This window comes from Bradysia coprophila, chromosome X, assembly GCF_014529535.1.
Source record: "Bradysia coprophila strain Holo2 chromosome X, BU_Bcop_v1, whole genome shotgun sequence".
NCBI classification, from domain to species: Eukaryota; Metazoa; Arthropoda; class Insecta; order Diptera; family Sciaridae; genus Bradysia; species Bradysia coprophila.
In genome coordinates, this window is record NC_050737.1 from 5,510,705 (window position 1) to 5,530,052 (window position 19,348).

At 32.9% G+C, this 19,348-nt stretch overlaps 2 protein-coding genes across 6 annotated transcripts in view; one reads left to right on the forward strand and one right to left on the reverse strand.

The window, feature by feature from the left end:
• The window catches only part of LOC119085108, a 66,531-nt gene extending 53,327 nt beyond the window's left edge, over positions 1 to 13,204 (reverse strand). The window contains exon 1 of one of the 2 annotated variants that reach the window (XM_037195400.1): positions 12,403 to 13,204. The gene's annotated coding sequence lies outside the window, so the exon portion shown is untranslated. The remainder of the gene's footprint in view (positions 1 to 12,402) is intronic. The other variant, XM_037195374.1, reaches the window with a different exon arrangement.
• Positions 1 to 19,348, forward strand: part of LOC119085137 — a 100,993-nt gene that overhangs the window by 71,035 nt on the left and 10,610 nt on the right. The window lies entirely within an intron of this gene.

The window sequence follows — 19,348 nt, forward strand, 5'->3', positions numbered from 1 at the left end:
GGTTTCACAAATTTTAAATTATTTGCATTTTATTGAGTTCGATTCGTCATTCAGTTCTCCGTTTTGTTTTCTCGATACTCGGATGGGTGAACAGGTAAAGAAATTCCACATAGTTTATATGACAACATTCCCTTTAATCTAAAACTTAAAATTACTCAAATTATCACTAAAAAAAAGTGTTTCCCGCCGAAAATAGGTTGAGTATCGAAAACATGACAAAACATTCGTATTCCGTAGAATTGAAAGTCGAATCGAACGAGCTGTAACTCAATAATATCGGCAGGTCTTGTTTGGAACCTGTGTGGAATATTCGCGAAGTGGCCTTTAAACAAAATTAAATGAATGTATACGATAAGTTGAAACCACACTAAAATGTGTTTTGATTCTATCTCCCGTTTTCTTATAGACATGTCACAAAATGTAAGATAAGTTCTCAAATCATCTGGTATCGACTGCGACTGCAAAATAAGCGATTAGTTCCGAGCGATGATCTCAAGGCAAAGCTTACCTTAAAATTAGTTAAGTAAGAGATCAAACACAAAGCATAACTTTAAACGAATGAATTAGCAGAATCAATCTATAGATGAAACTGATTCATTTTAATTTATCTCTATCTATCCAATAATTTGTATCTTCCGTGAGTTTGGCTCGAAATTCAACGTAGGTAGACACGGTCAATTTAACGTATTTGCCAAGTCTCTGTTCGCAATTGGGACAACGAATCAGAATCAACGAGCGCCATGGTCATTACAAAACAATACAACAATAAATTGTCCATTCAGATAAATTTAAAGATAAAATTACTTGAATCGTGTCTGCAGTAAGAATGTTCGTAAAAACGACATCTGCGTGTGTGAATCTTGGCTTAATAATTTTCATAGGTCAATGATAACATATTTTTGCATTCCTTGATCATTCATTCATCTCAACACCTTCATAATTGTAATACGAGGTCTTCAGATGAGAGAAATAAGAAGAAGAAAAAAAAACTCAGCGGACGAATTTGTGTGAATTTTTGAATAAACAGTCCGTAACTCTACAATCGTATTATTTATGTTGAGACGAGCGTGGAACAAACTGTGATTATTACCTTGTAAATAATGATCAATAAATATAATTTGTTGTACAAAATTGAATTCGGTTCAGGTGTTGCGCAACAAAATTTTACAAATAAATAAATTTCCTTTTCCATCGCAAAAATTCCATATCGATTTACACCAAAATACAGAATGAAATAACACCAATAAAAAGAAACAGAATGTAAAATGATCAGAAGTGTTTCGTTATAATGTTCATTACGATTGCATGCCATTTTCTATCAGTGCGGCTGTGGATTATAAATAATAATTTTTCCCAAGGATTACCCTCAACGCGTTTCATTTGTTGCGATGAAACTTTAATTATAAGCGATTGTAGTTATATCTATGGATTTTGCTAATAAAAAGCGGAAAATGTAAATGTAGGAAAACAAATAAACAAACACAAAACCGAACCAAATTTTCGTAGATGTAGAATTGAAAAAACAATTATTTGCACAACGGGTTGAAGGACGATTGAACACAAAACACACCAAACCTTTTGCTTTAACACAAGTGTACAGTCGGTTAGAATGGTTAACAGAAACACGTGAATGGCAAACAGAATATTTCGCTCAGAATATTTCTCTTTAGAATTAGGATGTTGATTCAATATTATTGAGCGAGTGATTATATGGAAAATGAGCAATGCAAGTTTTACACACAATTTCGAACAGATTTATGTTTGTGGTGGACTTTATCCACTTGAATTCCATCTCACAAAATGGACTCTTGTTAAAGGTTTTAAACACTTCCTGAATGCTTGTTCGTCCACAAATTATAAAAAGTTAGAACAGAAAGCCTTGATAAAGAAAAGTATGATACGACTTTTAGTAGAAGTGGTAAATGCGATACTCGGTATTCTTGAACAAATGTGTTGTTCAATGTTTATGAACACAAAAACAACTTATCGCTACAACTAGTTTCGATTAATTTAATTAGGTTATTTTGGTCTATCAACAAAATAAATAGATTCCATTCACTTGCGAATGCTTTGATCAAACCACTTTTTTCTATGACAGACTATTTCTATCTACTTCTCAATGCCAAACAAGGTGCACAGTAAAAAAAAACTCTCTGCGGTCACACTAACCTAACCAGATATTTGAACTAACTAGACCTTTCTAAAACGTTAAGCATATGACCATTATCGACCAATCGAGTCTATTACTTCTTCTGATTCAAGGATTTGCAACAGATTGATACAAAATCTTTTACTTCGTTGAATTTAACATGCATTGCTGTATATTTGACTGAGTCGCTCAATGTTTGCTTTTCTAATCGCAGCCGATAACAGATGACATCAGGCAAAAGGATGGGTATCGTTGAATAACGATGCAAATATTCAAGCATATCATAAAACATTTACATGACTTGTAACAAGCCACGAGGGGCCGTTCATTCTGAGCATCTAGGAAAAATCCATACTGATTACTACATGCCTTTAATGGGATGATTCAAGTGTCCCTGGTGCCCTGTACGTGCACACAGGAAACAATGAAAATTTGTAATCATATTACAATATTCATTTCACACCGAAAAGGTTCCAGAATGTGTCATGATCAGAAACAATTCATTATGTGGAAATTAGTTAGTCTATAAATCGTTTAACACATCCAATTAGTTTTTATCTGTTTAAATGCACAAAACTGAATTTGAAATGTATGTTAAAGCTTTTCCCACGCCGACAGTGAATAATTATTGCTCGTGTTTTGTTATAATAATCACATTATTACCGTAATTGATGACTTTTTAATACCGATCAATCCGTCACAATCCGTGACATTTTTTATATTTGAATTAGAAAATTATTGTAAAATTGATATTTAAATGAGTTCATATGTGGTGGAGTGTGACCGACCATACTAATCTCAATAGTGGCTCAGAGAATTGAAACCACTAAAAAAATGGCTGTTCTATATGATTTTGAACTCAATTATACACCACATTAATAATTCATAAAGATAATACGTTCTGATAATTTTACTATTTAATCCACCCGACACAAGAACAAAATATTGCCTCACCATCTGTTCTACTTAAAAAGAGAATTATTAAAAAACATTTTTTTTTTATTTTGGCATAACCAAAACACGTGTGTATATAATTGTAGTGCGTTTGAAAGTTCGACGTACAACTCAATAAATAATTTTATTTTTAGAAATAAAAAACAAAAAAAAAACATTTTATCAAACAAATTTTCATCGAAAAAGAAAAGATTAAAAAAATATATCTGAAAATAATACAACTCAGTTACGGTACAATTGAGCGTTGTTTGATGTTTAAAACATGTATATTTCAAAGGCAACGACTGAAAGTAATTTGCAAATAAATTCTCGTTACTAAATATTTGAGTTGTATGTCAACAAACTACATATGCCTGGTATGCGTGATCTTTTTTTCAGTTTTAACAGAAAAAAATACTTCCCTGAAAAACAATTGAACTGAATTACTAAAATCGGCACAATCTAGTCATCGACAACGACTGCAAAAGTAAGCGATGTCCTCTGGGTTATATATTGTAAAACCTTAAAACAAATGAAGTAAAAGATTATGTATCCAGAACTAGACGTCATTTTATGTAACAGAAGTAGTAGGTTTGATTAATATAGAGCGACACGCTTATCGCTTCTAAAACGATTAGATTGATCCATCATTGTGAGACTCTAACTATTTACGATAGTAAATGCATCTTTATCAATTTCGTTATGAATCAAACGTAGCATATCCGACGAGTGGAAAGGTACATAGTATACCTAAAGCCACGCGTCCTCAATGAACATCCCCCACATTATAAAAACATTTGGCAGATCAGAGGTGTATACTCGCACTCTCAATGAGTGTTAATTGATATCGTCAAGTGATATAAAATTCATTAAAACTAGTATCGCATTTGAAGATTGGTTTTTCCGCAGCATAAAATTTGTTATTCCGATTAGCGTAAGCAATTTTTTTTCTGCTATAGTTGTACCAGTTTCTGTTGATATTTCATTTCAAAATAGCAACAACGTGTAATCGACCGGAATAATTCATTTTTGTTTATATGTGGGGGCACCGATAAATCATTTATATGTAACCCGTAAAAACGCACTAACCCCAGGTCCGATAAATGCATTAAATCTGTGACGCGAAATTTGGTGATGATAAATGCAAACATTCCGACACGAGGGTACGACGTCTGCGAAAATTGGAATGAGCATTTGTCACAAAACTGAAAATAAAAACACTATCCCATCAATATGTGACAGCCACCCCGTAAGCAAATGCACGAAAGTTGAATTTGTAACAAAAAAAAAATTTAATTGGTTTTCAAAATATTGTCATGTTTTGGTCTCCGGGCCATATTCCAGCATTATAACTGAAACGAAAATTGAACAATTTAAAATTTTGCCTTCCAGCCATTAATTCGATAATATAAATTGTTTTGATTGCGAATGTCGTAGGAGCAAAAACTACATGTCGGTTTAGTAATAACAATAATAAACAAATCAGTCTAAGTTCTGGGTTTTTCCGTTCATGAAAAATGCATGGTATTTGTGATACAGTTCATTCATTTGAGAAACGTGTTGTTTGTTTTCTTAACGTTTTTTTTTCTTCTTATTAATTGTTTTGTTGTTTAATGAGTGCACTTAAGGCACAAGTTGAGTGAGATGAATTTATTACAGACGCAGTAGTTTGGTTGTAGGAAAGGGGGCAGCGTAATGCAATTTGGTGGAATACGTTCACTTCATCCAATGCACTAAAATGAGGCACCAGAGAAAATATTTTATGACCGGCTCTTTCGAAGTAGTGGTCAAACTTTTCTCATACACAATTAGTTTTTTCTGTAAGAAATTTTAGTTCTACTTCTCCGTACTTTGCTTCTGCTAATCATCATGCTTTGACAATAAAGTAATCAGCTGAAATAATAGCGAACAGCGATTCCAAAACAAATTCCTATGAAAAAGCCGACGACCCGGTAGTGCAATGTCTGCCTATTGCATGGATAGTTTCTATTATTTCCTTATACTTAAGACTAATAAAGTCGTAAGAGTAGAACGACCCAATGTATTTCTTTAATGAACATAAGCCATAATTTCCCAATGGGCGCCCAATGCATCTGGGAAATGTTTCTATTGTGAACTAGTCAACACATTATTTGACAATATAAATAGTAGTAGTGAGTGAAAATTCTAGCATATATTCGAAACCGTTTGCATCTTTAACTTGGCTAAATTTGAATTTCCTTGAGCGCTCAGAATGTTATTTTCCTTCGTAGTCTACTGGCATAATATTTTCTTCCAGCTCCATTTATAATACACTTCTATTACGGGTCATCCGACCCCATGTATAGGTATATATACTTTCAGTGGAAGATAAACAAACTTCCTCAAATATAATATGATCATGCCATAATACGGTCGACTCCCTTATGAAATTCAACATTCAACAATAAATTTTTAAAGAGAAATTGAACAATGCTTGTGTATCAATCATATCCAACGAAAATGAAATCACTAAATGATTTGCTTTCAACATATTTCCATAAGAGTGGAAATGTTATCGACCGTTTTTTTTTATTTCATAGAATTGTTTCTATACAACGTTCAATCAGCCTGAAGGAAATTGTTTACAAATTGTGTAATAAGAACTTGTTACTCGCAAGTGAACGAATAAAAATCCATTTTATAGAAAAATAGGTTTCTGATATTTTATGAGTGAGGTAAAAAAGGCTTCATAGTATTGAAGATGAACGTTTGATTAAGTACTAGCAAATAGTATCGATATATGCAGGATTTTGATATGAAGAGAAGCTATTCATTATTGGAAAATCCGTCTTAATAATATACTCAACAGATCTTACTTAGCAAAATAGTACTCTATTTGGCAATTGTAACTCGTAGCATTTTTACTTGAAGTGCGTTGCGCTGCGTCAAAATATTATTTTCTTAAGGGCTTCCTTTATCCAAGCCGCATACTAAGATAACAACAACACCTTCCAAATCAGAAAACATGACGGTATTCACATTTCCATCAGTGTAATCAAACACTTAACAAAACAGAATTGAGAGGTACAGTCACCCCAAAGTAGCTCTTAGCATTCGTTTATGTTCCAAATCGTCCCACCTCAATATTGATCAACATTGCAAACTTAACGTACATGTGTATATACACACTGTTAACGGGGACAATTGACATGTGAGATAAATTGGATTGACACGGAATAAAGTGATGAATAGCTTTTTTGTGGTCACATAAAAACATACATTCCATCTCGCATTCCATAGATTTATCTGTTACATCGGCGACTGCTATATATTCTGTCAGTTTTGTCTGTATGAAAAATACTTCGTGTCAAATTCAAGATAAAATTTAAGGTAGGTCATTCATTCAAATACGTGAGCCAATGAATAAGATTTGGTTGTAAAAAACATATAATGACCGAGTGCAATGACGAATACTAAGTAGTAGAACAGCTTTTTTGGAGTAAAATTTTTAACAAAAGCAAAATTGAAACAATGACAATAGAGTTTAAAATAAATTGAAATAAACAATGAGATGTAGCTGGACATTATTACTTCTACAGACAGAAATGGCGTGTACGAAAAACACCTAATGTCTTTACGCATTCGATGGAACAGAATTTATTAGTTTCTTAAACAAAAAAACTGTCTAAATAGCAAATGCAGCAAACTTTGCCGATTCCGTTTCTAAAACAAATAATAAAATTTCTGTTGCTACTTGTTTTATCAGTTGTATGTATAACGCGTCATCTATTTATTATTTAAAATGTGCAATTACTCGTTTTCTAAATATGTAACTTGAGTTCTCAGCTCATTGTGCTCAGACGTAAAATTTAGTAAATCGCTGTGAAGCAGCCAGATAAACTTATGCTGAAAAATGTTTTTGTTAAAAAGAAGAAGAAAAAACTTCGAAAGACAATAACTTTTATAGAATTTATATGTATTGCCAGCAACAAAATTCAATGTCGACGACTTTGCTTGTTGTTTGATTGAAACTGGAACTGGATGCATAATATTCCAATAATGTAAACGATTTTAATTTAGTTTGGTCAAACAAAGAATGACTATATATTGCCTTCAATCACATCCTATAAACCTACACTGTATTTGAATATGATGATGAGTTCTTGTACAGCATTCAAAGGATTTTGTACACATCAATGAAGACAATTTGATGAACAAAGGCTCTTAACTACAACGCACAATTTCAATGGAGTTTCAGCATCTTAGTCGAATTTATTGGTTTGTGGGCTATCTTTTCAGACAATATGCAGAAGACCTTTGAACACAGATATTTGGTATTGTGGCATGCACTTGGTTCAATACTATAAATTAGGCGAACACATCGTCAGAAACAATTAATGTGTTCGAAATATGGATCGGTTTTTTGTTTCGAAATTGTTTGTTTTTGTGCTTCACTACCAATTTTCACTAATTAATTACTTCCTGTTTATTAGTAATTTTGTGTATATTCGTTGAGAAGAATGCTCAAAACAAACGAGGCATTGAAAACGTGTTTTGGTCCTATTTTTCATGACGAAATTTTCGAAACTGTCAAATGAAGTTAGAACTTTTTCTATTCAAAATCGCGATTGCTGCATCTGTCAATGAAAACTAGGACCAAAACACGTTTTCAATGCCTGGTTTGTTTTGAGCATTAAGGCGGTATCCTCTCTATAATATTTTAACTTGCAGGTGGTCCGAATGGTGACATTTCAGAACAAGATGAAAGGACACTAAATTAATCATGAAATACACGCGGCTCTCCTAGGAATATGATTTTTGTTTGTATTGAATTCTGGTATGCATTAAAAAATTCATTTAATAACGCATTTAGTAGACCAGTTCAATAATCTACTATTATTGAATGTCTTAAAAAATTGAAAAGTCGAGTTTTTGTATGAAGTCTTGAACCTGACATTTTAATTTATCCCGAGTCTCAATCAATTCTTCCGTTTTCCCTAGATGTGTAATAGGCCACTTACGACAAACCAATTTCATAACAGGTATTCAGTCACAGACAGTATGAGCTTCTACATTATCACCAATATGCGCGACACTGAATGCTATTGAGTGAGTCATTGAATTTCAATTGAGCACAAGAAAGTTGTGCAGATGTGTTACTATAATCGGCTTTCAATTTACACTATTTAATGAATTATGTAACTTCTTCGTTCCATTCTAAAAAACAAAAACAAAACAGAATGCAAGTGAATTTCTAAAGAAAAAGAAACTTTATTACATATCATTATACAGGCGAAGAAAAATAGATTTCGGTTTCTTCGACTGTAACCAATAAATCATACATAAGAAACGATAAAAAAAAATTAAAATGAAAAGTAACAACTATTGAAGTAAATGAACTTCGTCCAGCTTGGTACTCTTCAAGATGCTAGAAATGACACATAGGGTCTTATTGGAGTTTGCAAGCGATTGAATCGAAGATGCTACCAAACTTCCGTAAGCTCTACTTTCCCTGAAAGTATATGCAACTACCTTTCTAACGACACCCCAGACGACCATGGACGTTTCGTATACCTCGAGAAATTTCTGTAAAAAAAGTGTAAGTTTTCAGTCTTTTCTCGGTTGAAAACTTCAACTACATGTATCTCAGTGTGGATGAATTTTAACCCCAATAAGTCTTACTTGCCCCGGAAGTATATGCAATTACCTTTCTAAAGACACCCCACACGACCATGTTCGGCACGTGTAACTGGAGAAATTTTTGAAAGAAAAGTGCAAGTTTTCGGTTTTTGATGACCTCTTACTAGCCACACAAGCTTCGAAGAATTTTTTTGAAAGTGGTTTTGGCTTCTGGGGTCGAATACCTTACTGGGCACATGTAAATAATTCCAGTAGAAAATGCGTCCGATGTCGGTCTTCTGTTTTTCAGAAGAATCCCTCTAAGCATCTTTCAGCACATTTTGTTATTGGAAAAAAGTGGCGTTACCATAATCCAGGCCGTCATTAGACCATGCCTGTTTGATACTTTTATTTAATCATTAAATTTAAATGAAGCTTCAAAGAGAAAATTAGAATTCAGACGTACGTGCCTAAAGTACGCCTGGGACCTGGGTGCTAGAAGCATCTATCTAAAATTACATTCCAAATTCAAAATGAAATTATTTATCAAAGTTTGAAAGTTCCTCTTTTAAACTTGCATCATTACTATTGCAGTTGGTCATTATCGTCTCAGCTAACAAATAGAATATCTTCCCATAAATTCAATAACTTTTGCGAAATTATTTTAAACTATTTGGCCCTCAGCAAGGCATAACGAACCGGTATATAATTTACGTTATGAACAAATCATTTTTGTTTTGTTTTTAATTTCATCGAAATATTAGTTCGACTACGCCATTGGTGACTGCAATATGTTCTGAAGAAAAAAAAATATCGCATGCGGTTACACCTTCTTGCTCATTAGCCATTCTACGGTCATAGTCTTCATTTTCAATTGATTGATATCTACCGCTAGCAGACATATCGCCTAGCCATATCGTCTGAGAAACATCGACTTTTATAGTTTGTAAATACTTACATTTCTTACTGCGAATTCAACGACACTGTTAAGGCTAGTCTTAAACGAAGGTCGTGTTGTCTTACAACACAACTAATATAATCCATAAGCAATAACAAAAATTGTCGATTTACACAAACAAAAATTCTATCGAGTTTCCATATATACTACTCTTTGTCGACTATGCATTCTTTATAAAACTGAACGTAGTGTCCCATAGGACAACGACTTGGAAATCTATAATATAAAGTTGAATGTTTGTTTGTTGGTTTGTTTGTCAGGCGGTCAGGCAAAAGGTCCTAGAGACTTAAAACTTGGCATACTCGCTACTGAGGAAAAGATAGAAGAACGCGCTATTTTTGATCATTTCATGTATTATTATTGCCCCGTGATTTTTGTTGTCAGTTTGCGTCGCGGTGTTCTTTAACAGAGGAAAGACTTGAACATTTTTGAGGCGTAAAAATATTTCTGGAAATTTTTACTTTTGACGAGTGAACAGTTTATGGGAAAAATTCATTTTTGACGGATCTGAATATTTTCAAATTATAGTTCCGAGCGAAGCCGGGGTTACTCCTCTAGTATAATAAATAAAAAAATATTAATAACAATAAGCATTTCAAGCCGAAAATATAATATACCACCATTGTGCTGTAACATGAACTAGATCATGAACTGGGTCTTGGAAGGTCGCATGTGAGTACACTAGGTATGATGTGTATAAAATAAATATGAAATTGTAACAAGTTTATCATTATTATTGTTTTCAAGTCGGATAAAATTTTTGTAAATTCAATATCTCGTTTGTTATTTTTACTTTCAACATCAACAACAGAAAGCATTTTATAAAAATGTCTTTCAGTTCACTTTAAAAAGACCCATTTATATTTATATTGACAATTATTTTTACGACGTCTAGTTCATTTTGCGGAGCTCGAAACCGGCAGATTATATTATAAGTAATTTGTCCGTGATGTCACCAATAATTTTATGAATGTCAAATATTTGGCATTCGTTATATTCGGTATATTGGAACCAACCGCGAATAATATCAGCTAAATTATATTCAACTATACTATACACTTCTATCCATCTATGTATGTTTACCATAAAGTTGTTGAGTGATCGTTAGATGAGATAGTTGGTAGGAGATTGAAAATAACTTTAGAGAAGAAGAAAACAAAATAAATTTCGTTGACCTTTGCGATGCGCTTCACATTCAATCTAAAATACATAAAAACAATAATGTGTAGCTCGATGTTTAGCATGAAGTGATGCAAGTACATTAATCCATGTGATTGAATTGAATCTTTTGTTTGTTTGTTTGTGTGGCTTGAACAAGTTTAGTTACTTAATTGAAGTGATATCAAATGTATATCCGCTTTTCACATTAGTTTTTGTAACTGAAAAAGGTCATCAAAAAATACACAAAAGGTAAAATGAGAAACAACAATGAGTTCACCTCATTCACCTTGCTGAAAAAAAAATGTTTTTTTAGACAATGAATCGGAGAGTTTGCTTTGTGCAATGTTGAGTTAGTTTCAACTTTTTTTAAACATTGTCTTATGAATTAAATTCCATGAAATATACTGAAGCACGGACTATTTTTCGTAGAATCAACGCACTACAAGCATTAGTGATCATCTGCCAAATAGAGTACAATTTTGTGTGAAAAACTTTTCCAATTTTTTTTGCAGTGCCAAAATTTGTATGAAATACTGTCCAGGTTCAGTACTCAATTTAAAGAACCACTCATGCTTACAGAACGTTATTAGAATACATTTTCTTGAATTTTCGCAAATTGATTTTCTTCTAAGAATTTTTCTTCAAAATCTCATTCAGTACGACGAGCCCTTTTGGGAACGGATGTCAAACTGTTATCGTTTTCGACGACAAAAAAGCGACGAGCTCCAATTTGAGTTATCATATCTATCAAGGAATAAGTTACAACAAATGAAGTAAAAGACTTTGCATCAAACGATACGCTTTACTTTAAACATAAGAAGTTATAGATCACGATGTCATTATTGTTAGTAAAACGTTAATCAAATATTTCTTAAAATTGGTCGTAGAGCGTTTGATTATTCCGAGCCAGAATTTGAATTTATAGTCTTATACTCAAATTTATAGATAACTCAAAACTTTAACTAACAAATATCGAGATCTCAGATGCATTTGACGGTACAATTTTGCAAGAATAATTGAAATGTCTGAACATTATACGAAACAATTTGCGTACAGCATAGAATGTCTTCAATAATCCTTTAAAAAGCAAAATAAAAAAAAAACAACGTTTTTACCGACTAGCTTAAAATAAGTCTGTGTAGAAATGCTACTACAGACACAAGGCGCAGTTTTCATAACAGAGAAAAGAAAACAATAAATCAGAATAAAATGAGATACTTTTCGTACACTCTTCAACGAGAAAATCTTAAAGCCAGCAATCACTTCACACATACTTCATCGTCGGTATAATTCATGCAAATTTTATCAATCAATTTACCATTTAATTAATTCAAGAGACTCATTCACTTCGAGTACGGTTAACACATTGAATGATATGGTGTATAGCATACCTGACTTCATAAAATACAATATCATCATCACATTGATGCATATTATAAACATCAAAAGTGTGAAATGATATTAAGTGAGCTTTTATACGTGGAGACTGGTATGACCTTACCATCACCAAAGCGTCGAGCAAATATTTTCTTTTCCTCACTCCTTAATTCTATATTGATTAGTTAAGCAATGTAATAATAATAATAAAAAAAAGATTAAAATAAATAAATTAGATAATAACCTTATTTCAATCACGGATCAAATTCATAACAGTCACCGAGTCATCATCCAATGGATAGGCCACAAAAAAAAATATTTAAAAATAAAATTTGCAAATTATGTGGTTTAAAATCACAATAAATCACTTCGAATCGTTCGGTCAATAAATTGTGACGACGACGGACGTTCTTTTATTTTGATAAATCACTAAATTAATTGATTAAACGTTTAAAACAGAATGGACTTATCAGATGATCGGAAAGACGTTTTGTTCAGTTAAAATGTTCATGTAATATTCTGACTATATAAATCGTTCACAAAGCAAAAACACGAATTAAAATTTTAATCGTGACTGAAATTAGCATCGATTATACCGAATCTTCGATGAACTGAATAAACCAGTAACAACAATAAAAAAAAAACCTTTGCAAGCCTTTTCAACGTAAAATCCACCTTTTTTTATTTTAGTTCACAATAAATTTCCGACTCTCGTTCAATTTAATTTAAACTCGATCGATCGATCGACTAATAAATGTATGCTACCGAACACGAGGAGCACCAAAAAAAATCTGGCTTAAACACACACGTCTTTCCTAAGATACTCAAATTCGTTAACTGTTAGCGATGATGTTTATATTGTAAAACTTCTCTTTCAATTTTTTTTTTCTTCGAACGACACACAGCGACGACGAGTAGATTGAAACCGTACAACTTTTATATATATCTACTCTTACTAGTTTTTAGTTTACATCGGTTTTAAAAACTTTAACATTCATATCGGTTAGTTGGTGTATTGTGTATTACTCGGCGATTACATCTGTGTACGGATGAGTTAAAATTCGTTTTATGTACCAAAATTCACTCGTATTAAATTACTTCTTATCGACATGAAAATAAAAGATAAACATTGAGGCTGGAAGCTGACCAATTTTTTTTATTTGTTCTGTTCATTTGAAAGATGAGGAGATTAGGAACGAAAATTTTAATAAATGATGAGGCTAGAGTTTTAAGCGTATGTGTCCAATCGTTGTATTTGGAATGAAAGTTTGTTTCTGTTGCAGAAAGACATAGAATAGAAGGAACAGTCAGAGTCTTACTGGAAATTGATTCAAGAATTTTGATTAGCGACTATACTGACAAATGCTGTTGCAGCCGAGAAAATATACGGGTGAAGTAAATGTTTTCTTCTTCGATTTAAACAGTTCTACAGTCACTAAGGAGCAATCATTATTTGTGGTGAGACTGAAATGCTGCTTAACGAACTATGAAATGTCGGTAGCTGAGACTCACTAAAATAAACGATAAGATGCTAAGATAAGATGTTCGTTTTGAAGTGTTCGTTTCCATAAAAGAAAGTCTCCAGTGGTACACTCGCGGAATTTTGAAAATCGACACATTTTCTGTTTCGTGATCTACTGGTTTTTTTTTTGTGAATTTTGCAATGGATTTTGATATGGAGAAATCAGAAACTGAAGCAAAACACATAAACAGAAAATTTGTAGCAGTAATCGCCTACATTTATTCTATTTGCCGTAAATAAGGTGGATATTGAACTGTATATATATAGTTTAAGCACACGCAATCACTACTTAATTTGTTCGCTAAACTTCAACGTGTTAAAGAATGATGCTCTTCAGAGGTTGTTTTACTGAACAAATCATAGAACTAAATGAGCCCGACAGACTCTACCATCACAGTGCGTAATTCATTTGTTCGAATTTGTCATAAAACCAACGATTCAGAATGATTCATAGTTTAAATTGCACTAAGAGCACAACAACAGCATCCATAGTGTGTGTAAATATGGAAGAGGAAAGTACAAATAAATCCATTGCGTAAAAACGACATTAAACCGTTGTGTCGTGGTGTTATTTGCTGTCTGGTTTATGTCCGCATAATTGTTCTGTCATTCACTCGAATAGATGATGAGACAAATGTAATTAAATTTATTGAAAATGTAAAAGCAATTTTAATTACACATTTTATGATGTCTGCTCAATTGGTGCGGTTTGAATAAATAAATTTCTTTCACAACAATGACCATGATAGTCGAAACATAATCGAATTCGCAAAACCTAGTCAGCTGTTATAAACAATAATCTATGTCTGGAGATCTGGAGTTGTTTTATGTAGAGAAGTGTGTTCTAAATTCAATGAAGTAATAGATGTTGTATAGCCTTGGTCGAAAATACTTTGAACAAGGGCAGTTGCAGATCGAGTGGTTACAGCAAAGGCTTAAACATTATACAGCAGCATCTCAACCACCTTGTAATTATTGTTTTACTAGAAACACCCAAAAGACATCCATGATAAGGGAGATTGGAGATGGGTTATAATCAATATTTCATTTGTCGAGACGAAGCGGCTGGTAAACATCAAGAAAGTGGAAAGTAAATAGAAGGAGAGAGGCAGATTCACTGGTATAATGGGAAAAAATAATTTTCTCAGGTATAATGCAGGAAAATAAATCCATTTCTGTCTTCCCTCTTCAGCATTGGTTGCGTGCCATAAAGAATAATTCGTTTGAAGAACTGTACGCTCTAGGCCTATTTTTTGACAATTAAAATTGTTAAAATGCGTGCAACGAATTTTCAAGAATTTTTATTAAAATTGGCCCTGTGTTAGCACTGGAACAATTAATTTACATTGAAGTAATATTGATGATTAAAAATCTATTTTATCATTTCGAACAGATTTATTGATTCGCCGTTGCGAAATGATAAACATCAATAAACTGCCTCTATATTTTCGATATTCATCAGTTAGTTTTCGTTCTTCTTGAATTCTTCAATGTCACTAGTTATCAACGTTTTGTTTTGTTTATTCGCCGTGGGTGCAAAATGGTTGGAAATTTTGAATGAAAAGAAAAATAATTTCCAATGCAATGTCTCTCCCCGTAGCCTGATGATGATCCAAACGCGGATCGAAATATAGCGATTTAACATAGAAAAACAACAAATCTTTTGAATTACACGTAACGCCGACTCCAACCGATAAAAAAATCCAACCACTAGTTATCAACATCATGAATTTTATCATTGACGGAATTAAAGAAGACTTGACACAATTCTTTAATATTGTTACTAATTATCGAAATATAATCGGAGTTTTTTGAAAAGTTTCAAGGTCGTCCATTAATATTCGTGACTTAGGCCAGAGAATGTGGCCCTTGTTCTGTCCACTCAGGGATAATGAACTCCTTTAAGCCGGTGCAAAGCGTCAATAAATAAAATCATTATCCATGGGGTCAATTACGTTCCATTGGAACAATTGGCCCCCGTAGAATCGTCGAATTTAGTCATCAATAAAATAACTGAAATTTCGTGACGGCTTTTACGGAACTTTTCAAGTATTGCAGCTATTCAGTGAGATTTAGTGATGACCTTAACGGTCAGAATTGGTCAAATTATCTTTTGGTGAATCTATTTAACTTCCATTCATATTTTTAAATATTACCTGAAGGTTCGCATTGTCAAATTGTTTCTACTTTTATAAGAGATAATGCATTTTAGGCGTTTAAAAGGAGCGATCGTAAATATCTCGGTACATTGTCTGAAACATTTGCACTTGTTTCTTTAATTAGGTAAATTCTTTTGTGTTACGATGTATGTAGGAGTAGGAAGCGTAAGAGCATTTGCTGTCCACCTGCTACGTTATTATTACAACTTAATGTCAACACAACTAAGACTTGTTCGTTTAACAAGATGTTTTTTTTTCTTCATTTTTTTTTATTTTAATTGTTAAAAACACGTTTTTTTGTACATGCTAGATACCGGTTTGATCAGGCTTAAAGAGATTACAACCTCTTCTAAACACCATCGAACAATGTTTCTTTTGCTTTGATAATTTGTTTATAGTGAATAATGTCCGGTAAATTGAAACACAAATTTTTTTTGAATGTTTTCATTGTCTTGAATTAATATTAATATCAACATCGCTGGTGATTTTTTCTTGCTAAACGAACAACAAAATATCAAGAAGAGAACAAGCGATCGTATGGACAAGCTAATAATAGATACCCATTATTACAGTAATTGATCAATTGGCTACTAACTTCGAAAAAAATAAATATTTTTTTGCTTACTGTTTTCACATACAAAAAAAAATCTATAACTTGATTGATTGATTCAACTCTATTTTTGAATTTGTCATGTCATCGTCATGCAACTAATATGTTTTGGAACGGTTCGATAGTTGATGATTGGGTGTTTATAACAACTTAATTATAATTAAATTATTGAATTTATGTATTTCCGCGATTTGTTTTGAATTTCAAAGCCGAATTACAATAACAACAACAACGAAACACAATTGATGAAGCACACAAAACCAATCGCGAGTACGCGATAATCCTCGGATGTTTATTCTGAAATGAAATTTATTTAGTTCAACTCAAATTCAGATGAGATAACAGTTTTTTTGAGCTAGATAAATCCGCATCCAGTGAGGGAATCTGGATGGGAAAATGTGTATAATATTCAGTGTCTCACAAAAAAAAAACATGTCCTCGTGAGCGGAAGTATATTGTATCCGGAACAGGGAGGTGCAGGAATCATGAATATTGTGTGAAAAACTAAACTATATTCGGTACCTAATGTTGGATTTTTTTTGGCAATTTGCTTTAGTTGTTAGTTACTAATGAAACGTTCGCCACATCTCTTCGTTCAATCTCCTTTTTCATGACCCTAGAAACTAGTTATATCGGAGATGTGACAAAATGTGAAACACATTTGTTTCACAGATGTGGTAACATATGTGGCACATCTGTGGAACGAATGTGAAACAAATGTTGGCACATTTGCCGTTGCTACCGCACATTTGACAGAATGCTTCTCACATTCGCTTATGTTACACCTGAATGTGCCCAGATATGCATTGAAACCACACAGACAGGTTGTTTTTATGTGGACATATGAGTGACACAAGTGGGCAAATCTACGTTTTTCGGGCAAATTTGCGATATGTGACTGGCAAATGTGCATAAGTTCACATTAACCGTCATCAGACCTGTGTAAAGGTCACATAGATTTTGTTTATTTTCTCAAACTAGGCATGACCTAAAAGCACTTGACCTCAGCTTTCCAACGAACTCACTCTCAACTACATCGCTCATATTTAGCGGCCATAAAAAACACCCTTTTTCCACCTTCGGAGATCTTCCACCAGCAACCAGGTGTAGCTCGATCCTATCTGAAGCCTGTTTTTAGGTCTCCTGGCAAAGACCTTTCAAACTATGTGTATATCCATCCCAGACGCAATCGGTCCGATTTTGATATGTGGATTTTCAAAAGAATCCCTCCATTCTATGCATATAGAGATCTAAACAACCAAATGGCAAATGTGACGAAATTCGAGTCTCAGTCCCAGAAAATGGAAAATTCGGGTAAATTTCAACCGATTTTTTGAGACACTAATTTATTGTGAAACGTATTACAAGTTTTTTCAAATTTGTTAGAGTTTTTTGAAAGTTTTCAATTTAAGACATTTCTGTAAGTCTTACGTTTCCCGCACCTCCCAAGAATGTTCAATGAATACCATAACATCCCAATATAAGAAAACAATAGGATGTCATTTGTTAATGTTATTTTACTACCGGTAATTTGTTGTGTTGAATAGTGGTCTGCGGCTATACATTAACAATTTTCATATTTTATCGAAAATATATCAATTTTCTGTTGGACTTTGTCTCCCCATATAATAATTGTCCACGTTATTTACATATAAATCCAACACTGTACCACAAAACACGTTCTGATTATTTGAGACTTAATTATGCGTATACTGATAATGTTTATTTGGGCAATTAAACATGAACGAACACCAACGATGATAATATTGTTAAACATTAGTTTGTCGTAACATTCGTCAAAGTATCAGGCACTTAATAACGATGTGAAGAAGGGCATTGATTTGTACAGTTTGAAGAAATAAATTGTTGTCCCATTCATTGGATTTTAAGTGAAATTCCAGTTGATTTATATAACAATTGGACTAAATTGTAAAAGCAATATTCTATATACCTTTTGGTACTTTATACAGTGTCACCAAAGAAATTATCAATTCCAGATGCCAGGGGACGCATCTTACGATCACGATTATTTTAAATCATTTGAAAGTACATCGTTTCATTCATTAGTTTCGATTCTAAAGACCGATTTATCGATTTTAATGGCTTCATTGTATATCTTCAAATTGCTGACATATCAATTACTGCATTAAGAATAATGATTTGACCTTTTAAAATTGCGACTGTCTCATTTCCATTTCCTTTTTCCTTTTGTCAAATGGCAGACTGCACCATTTTAGAAGACACATTGAATTCGATGTAGGGTTATAAACCTTGACCAAACTCAAACAATTTGAAACGAAAAAGAGTTTCATCATGGAAATGCATCGGCAATTATTTACATCTATTCAGCTTTTGACCGAACTCGAGATGTCATTAAAATTGTTTTTCCTTCTTCATTTTCAGCAAATAAAATTAAAATAAAATTTGCGGTATCTACAAATGCAGCTCTAAGTTTTTACAAGTGGATTAAAGATTTAAACTGGGTTGATATGGATTTAATTTTGTTCAAACGGGTTCTTTCAGAATTCCAGGCACGAGCGATTACGCCTAACATGTATGATATGAGGGATTTCTTTTGAAAAAAAAAACTACCGAAATCGGATGCATTTTCTAGTGGACTTTTTTATATGTGCCTAAAAAGGTATTCGTTCCTAGAAGCCAAAGACACTTCAAAAACACGCACTGTTCTTATGGAAATTTCTTAAAGTACGTGGAATGTAAAAGGTCGTGTGGTGTGTCATTTCAGGCAAATATGGTCTTATTGGGTTCAAAATGCATCCACACTTTGATATGAGCAGTTGAAAAAATTGGTAAAAATTGGACTATTTCGGTGAAATTCTAGATGTTCCGAAACTATATCCGAAACGCAACGAAAACATCAAAAAACTGTTTTCTCCTG